Source organism: Polistes fuscatus, unplaced genomic scaffold, assembly GCF_010416935.1.
Source record: "Polistes fuscatus isolate 324 unplaced genomic scaffold, CU_Pfus_HIC Scaffold7, whole genome shotgun sequence".
Classification (NCBI taxonomy): domain Eukaryota; kingdom Metazoa; phylum Arthropoda; class Insecta; order Hymenoptera; family Vespidae; genus Polistes; species Polistes fuscatus.
In genome coordinates, this window is record NW_025113151.1 from 317,333 (window position 1) to 325,086 (window position 7,754).

The following is a 7,754-nucleotide window of genomic DNA, read 5'->3' on the forward strand; positions in this document are numbered from 1 at the left end:
TTTTCTATACAATTGTGTTTTTCTGTACAGTTTCTTAAAGTTTCTAGTGTATATTGTCCTTATTCTACACGTTTTTTTAAAATATTTTAACAAGGAAAGTGTTACACGTATAATAAACACTTATATATTTAATATTCTTAATATTATACCATTGTTATGTTATTTTATACTTTTTTTAGGTTTCCAAACATTTGGTAGAATACAGCATGAATACATATATTCATTGTCAATCTATTTGTGTTTACTTTTCTATCCAAAAAATAATTGTGTTTACTTTTTTATATTGATATCAGTCGTGGTAAGTTTATCTCTTTTCTTTTATAACATAAAGAATAGTAATATAAAAAGTATGAGAAGGGGAAAGAGAAAGAGAGAGTGACATTTTATACAAATATCATACATATACATATATAGCTCGTTCTACATACATATAATGTATATTAGTTTAAACAATTACACAAAAATTGAAGGAATGTTTAAATCAGAACGTTGCCATGTGATAAAGTTTTTAGTCTATATTGTTTTTATTATCTTCGTTATTTGTTAATATACTTATATTTGATTTGTTTACTTTTTTTAGGTTTCCAACATTTGGTAGAATACAATATGAATGCATATACTCATTGTCAGTACAATAATTGCTTTTACTTTTCTATCTTGATATTTGTTGTGGTAAGTTTATCTCTTTTTTTTTATAACATAAAGAATGTTAATATAAAAAGTATGAGAAGGGGAAAGAGAGAGAGAGTGATATCTTATACAAATATCATACATATACATATATAGACTCTTTCAATTTGCTTGATACTTTACTAATACAATCTTATGATTTTCAGATTTGCATGTATTTGGAGATTTTGAGAAGCACAGCATCGATTATGCTTTTTTATTGTTTCGTATATCAAATACATACATAAAAGAAGAACTTACAAGATTTTAAAATGAATCCAGGCAATTTTTTTATAGTACTTAAACGAGCAAACACCTCAGCTTTCTTCTATTATAATGGTAAATTTTAATAATTCACATTTTTCATTAGTATAATGTTTATTAATTGTTTTAATATATCGGTTATATAATTGTTTAGAGAAATGTTCTTTCTTTTTTCATTTCCATATACGTGTACATAACGTATACATTAACAATTATTTTAATGCACTAATGCACTTTTCTTATATTGCAGCTAAATTTTATCCTCGAAGTCATCACTGCGCAGGAGCATTAAAATAATTACATGAAATAGATAAAAATACGAAAATCATAACGTTATAATCTTAAATTTATCGATTAGATGGATTATTCACTTTATACACATGCGCAACGTTTGCAAAGTCATATAAACAACATCTAATAAAAGTACTTTCATAGAGGACAACGTCTCATTTCAACGGTGGATTTCGAAGGGGACGGTACATAGATCATATATTCCGATCTTTTAGACAACAATAGACATTCCTATCGATTATTTAACAATTATTTTAATATTCTAATGCAATCTCTTTATATTTTAGATTGTTTAAACATATATGTACTGGTTTAAACATTACATACTTATTAACGTACTTTGAATATAAAATAATTTTAATGTGATATTTTTCTGGATAAAAATTTTATTATCCAAAGTCATCATGGCACAGGGACGTTAAAACAAATGTATATTAGTTTAAACAATTACACAAAAATTGAAGGAATGTTTAAATCAGAACGTTGCCATGTGATAAAGTTTTTAGTGTATATTGTCTTTATTTTACTCGTTATTTTTTGAATATTAACAAGGAACGTATACACCTAATAAAAAATAAATTAGATAAGAATAATTATTAATTGGATTATTAATTAGATAATTATAATAATTCATAAAATTGATATTTAATTATTGTAATAAATAAATTATGTATGTTTTTCTGTTCTGTGTGATAAGGATTATAGAGCATATTGTCTTTATTCTTTTCGTTATTTTTTAAATATTAACAAGATACGTGTACCTTAAATAGTAAAATAGAATAAATTTTTTATTTATTTAAAAAATAAATTATCATATCTAGCTTGACTAGCGTGGTCATGAAGAAAGCCGAGTTACGTACGTGACGGGGCAAGCTTGTGTGCGTGAAATTTCTATATGGTAATTGGGAATTTTTGATTGGTCACTTATCTTGCAATAATTATCAGCCAATCAGGGCTCTTTGCTGATCATTCCTCTTTCTTTTCGCGGCGTCGGTGCTGGAGATCGGACGGATGCTACGTCGTTCCGTTAATCTCAGGTAATTAAAAAATATTTTCTAACGTAAATAATCTTCCTATTACTAATAGATTCTTCTAGCAAATGACTTCCAAATGATATAATCGAAAGATTACGATAATGTCGAGGATAAAGAATATTTGCGTAGAAAAAAATTCCATGTACATTGGTATGCATTTTTCTACGCATATATATATATGTATATCTTGTTTTACGATATCATTTCTATCGATCGATATCGACTTATAATGATTAATTTTGATTGTTTGGATTAATAAAGTATATATTTCGACAATTTTTATGTTCCTATATCCTATTTTTAACTATTCGATATTTTTCTATAATAGATGGAAAAAATGAAAATATAAAGCAGCCATTGGTCAACGGATTTCGCTACTTTTTTTGAAAGTGGACTACCGCGCATACTACGCGCGCAGCAGATGCGCAGCAGAGGCAACGCAGTGGCAACAAGGGGAACGCAGGGGAAAGGTAGAGGAAACGCCATTTTCTGTCAGCTGTATATGTTCCAACGTACTGCGTCATCCGTTTAATCCAGGTAATTAAAAAATAGTTTACACCTTTCTATTATATATCAAACGATAGCTACACAAGATTTTCATACGTGAGTGTTTTCAAAACGAAATATTGAAAAGTTCGAAGATATCTGTGACAATGTAACATCGATATATCTCGGCGTCCCGCCAAATCTCACCAATGTTACTTAACAATATTTCTTCTAATTTCCAGCTTTTTTCATGGTATCGATACTTACTACCATCTCTAATGATGCTCTAATTAATTATTTTTCATAATTATGTATTCAAAGATCGTATTTCGTATTAAATTCGATTCCTGTAACATACACACACATACAAGCATATATTCATAAGTATAGGTAGCTCGTACACATACACTCATATATTTGATTTTCTTTATGTTATACTAATGTAATCTTTTTTTTTCCTTTTTTAGGTACCGAGCATTAGAGAGTCCAGCAGGAATACATATACTCAGTCTAACAATTGTGTTTACTCTTTTTTATCTTCATATTCATCGAGGTAAGCGTTATTCTTTTTTTTAAACCATACAGAAATGTATACAAAGAGTGAGAACGAAAGAGAGAGAGAGAGAGAGAGAGAGAAAATAAGAAAACAAAATATTCTATCTACGGGCAATAACGAATGTGTACGTATATTCCAGGAATTTCTCGAAGTGAGAACAGAAGAAACGAAGACAGCCGAAAACAAAACGAAGACAGCCGAACGTTCGACATGAAGGACGCGTTACGTGTTCATTCCTGATAGTCCTTCAACGAGCTAAGATCTAACTAACGTGACGTTTAAACTATATATATATATATATAACGTTATCGATTTTTATTAACAATTTTTACTGATATTAATACTTTATATGTAATTTTATACAAGTAGTGAGATAAAGGCAATTAATATTGCTTGAATTTATATTGATTCTTTATGATAAAATATCTTTAAAAGTGTGCAATGCCTTCAGGAATGATTCACAGGATATATTGTTCTATAATCTTTTTAGTATGTTTCAGCTTTTCAGAGTTTTATTTAATTTTATTTTATTCATCGTCATCCTAAGGGTAGGATACCCATCCTGCAGTCATCAATGAAGACTAAAAGTAAGTATATTTTCCTATTAAACGTTTCTATGATAACTTTAATGGTTTTTTATTATAACGATGATATTAATTGTTCTTTTTCTTTTTCTGTTTCAGAACATCATTGCAATCGAGCGCGTAGGCAATGAGGTACTCGTGTGTTGCATCGTAAAAATAAAATACAAAAGAATCGGAAATTAAAGTCAGTGTTGATCGTCGCATGTTAAAGTTTCGTTTGCTCGGTTAAGAAACTCCGTAAGTTTCTTTTATTCGGTTTAAACGTGTGCTCATCGTCATCCTAAGGGTAGGATACCCATCGTGCATTCATCAATGAAGAATAAACGTAAGTCAATTTTTATTTTGAACACTTTCTCAATAATTATAATAATTTTTTCTTACAACAATGATATTCATAATTTTTTTTTTATTTCTGTTTCAGATCATCATAGGAATATTGCAGTGTTGGATTGCAGTGTTTGTGAATTGTGTTTGTGAAGTGTTGCAAGTGTTCGTGCATTGCTATCGTGCGCGAAGCAATATTCGGGAGTGTTGTATCGTTTAAATAAAATTAAAATCACGGATTAGAAGCACGTTCGTTCGTTAATTTCAATTTCGTCGCGTTCGCGAACTATTTTTGGAATTTACATATTAAATTAACTGCGACCAATGCAGTAATTGCATTAGAGTTTGTTCGAGTAAAGTTGTATTTTTATCTTGAAACAGTCGCACAGACTGTTCGCGTATTAGAATCAGTGCATCAATGAAGATTTTTCTACTTGCATTGACTGTGTGCAAAGCAGTCTTTGAATTAGTTGTGTAGAATCAGTGATCGGGCGTATAGTAAATTAAAATCATACGCGAATTAGAATCAGTGTTGTTCGACGTATAATAAAATTTCGGTTTCGCGATAAGAAACTCATCTATAGTTTCTTATTTTCGTTTATACCGCGTTTTTAGATTCACGCGAGGTGCATCGCCATGGTGCAATTGAATTTCATCCCATTGGAATGCATTGTAAGTATCTATTTTTATTTACATTTTATTCGATTTTATTTTATATGATTTTGGATTATATTGCAAATAACTTATCGTTTTGTTCTATTTTATTTTACAGATATGACGACGGACTTTCTACCTTATCAAAGATGTGGAATGAATTCTTCGATGGATCTTCGATGGATCTTCGTGGATCTTCGATGGATCTTCGATGGATCTTCGATACTCGCATTCTAATACTTGCTGCGAAGTAGGAGTGTTTTGGAGCCATCGTAGAACTTCTTATGCCGTGAGTTAAAATTTAAAGTCCCTCCGGTGCTCAATCATGTCGAGGATGAAAGGTCCTAATCGGCACGAGTTACTGGTTGTAATTATTTAAAGAAATTATTGACGAGCACATGAGTAATTCTTCTTTTGGAGTTACTCATGAAAATTGTATATTGTATTGTATATTGTATTGTGTATTTTATATTAGTTCAGGATAGGTTTTCTTGTCTCACCGGTTAAATTCATTTAATTAATAATGCAATTAATAAATGCACTTTCTTTTTTATTACGTGTTTTGTTCGTGGTTAGTAGTGGTGAAATCGAGCATTTATTTACTCGTTTTGTCCAGAAAAGCATGTAATAAATGTCTTACATGCATTGCTTCGTACTTAGTTTATCTAATCGCGATTAATTTTGATATATCGATACTTCGATATTACAAATAAATGAGCAAGAAAACAAACTCATTCGCGACGGATAGATTCTAGCAGTTAAGTGGTGGCTTAAAGCCCAGTTCTTTTATTAGAACAGCCAACTTAATGAAAGGAGTCGTCCGAGGTTTTGAAATATATTAAAAGATATTAAAAGATATTCAAAGTCATTATTTATTAAAAAAATTGTAGAGTCCTTAGTCGCTTAGATGAATTTTTATAAAAATGTATATTTATATGTTATGTATATATGTGTTTTTAATCATATTTTTTAGATCAGGATTTTCAGCTTCTAATGTACTAATCTCCCGTTTCTCCCCCCTATACTTTCTGCGTTCTCATCTATACGTGTGCCCAGGTGCTACTCGTATGGGTGAGAAACAGTTGGTATAGGTTTAGTTTTAAGTTTTTTCCCCTATTGGCGGCTGTCATTGTGCTAGTGATTGCACGGTGTACGTTGCACCTGTGTGTGCGTTTAGGTGTGTGCATTGTACATCGTTTCGCGACACGTAATACCGCGCTTATTATTTTTTTAAGTTATTGAATAAAAATAACTTGTAGAGTCACGTGTACGATACAAACTTTTTTTTTTTTTTTTTTTAACAATCGTTTTGCATAGTAGAGTTACCGCATTTATTTGTGGAAACTTTGATATACTCGTATATTACTAGTATGCATATATACTAGTGTATACTTGTATTTTTGCTGTAGTTTTTTATGCAATAATCACTAGCCTTGGCAGACGATTACAGCAATCAGTACGTATACCCTTTAGCATATAAGTTTAGAAAACGTGGTTGAACTAGGGTGTCGGAGGTGCCCCGGGGCATGCTCTCTAGTTTAGGCTTTTGCACCCTGGTGGTATGTGAGAGAATCGTGGAGTGGGTGGGTGGGTACGTATGTGTATTTGCTCTTTTTAAATACGGGTAATTGGCAGACAGGTAGCATACTTCTTTGAATGAATGTGAAAACTTTAATTTTAAGTAGGTAGGACCCAGGAAAGGCATTAGGCTTACTTTCACTCCGGAGTGGAAATTTCGCCGCCTGGTTTATACAGAACTGTTACAAAATGTTTTCTTTTATTTATTCTAATATGCTTGCTTTGTAAATTTATTTTGTGACTCTTCTGTAATTTTCATTATGTATCATGATTCAAAGGGATTTGCAACAATTTGAAAGATCCATTTCTATTTCGATTCTATCTCGAACGAGATAGACTCGAACAAATTCGCAAATACTTTGATTAATTTGATACTTAGTTTTAAGTATTATGTGATTAGCACTTCGCACAATAGCAATTTTCTCTTATAATGAAAAACATTTGATATAGTTCAATATAACAAGTGAATGAAATGAAAATATTGCAAGAAAATGCATTACATTTGTTGCATTATTTAATTTCAATTGAATTTTGTTATTTGATATTAAAAGTGCGACGTGTTATTAGGTCATCGAGAGAAATTATCTGCTTGGACGTTTGATTAAATGTGCTCGTGTAATATTATGCAATGAACTCTAAGTTCATCCATGGTTATACGAGCTTGAATATACTTAACATTAAATATAAATTAATTTTTTCATAATTCCATATTAGAATCATAACGAAATAAAAGTTAATTTGCAAAAAAAGATATGAGATATCTTATCTTTCTTGCACGTTGAAAATGTCCAATGCAGTTTTCAGGGATGAAGAAAGAAGAGGCTAAGGCCGAAGAGGCCCCCACTTAATTGTGGCTGAAGAGGGCAACTACATAGACTATTGAGTTATTTTCAAAGGTTCAACAGCAAGTTAGAACTTTTCGAGAATAGCTTTCTAGTCATATTTTATATTTTATTATATTACATTCTTGCTCGTCATTAATTTGTAATTGTAATTGGAGATGATGGACCATTCCATCTCCTTGGCACATCAAGTCTGTGTGCCATATCGTCCAAAAGATGCATATGTGTTTAGTTAGAGTCAGAAATATTACAATATTTGTATTATTTAATTTTAAAGCTTAAATAACGTTCGGTAAATATTACAGTAATTTCTCTTTTCTTGTTTCGTCTTTAAAATTTTTCACTTTGATCGTATTTTATTAAATTTGCAATTTTTCTTTTCTATATAATGCAGTTTTAAAGTATTTCTCTCATAATAATTAATAGATATTATTTTTCTTAGTAACTTAGTATTCTTATTTTTCCTATTTCT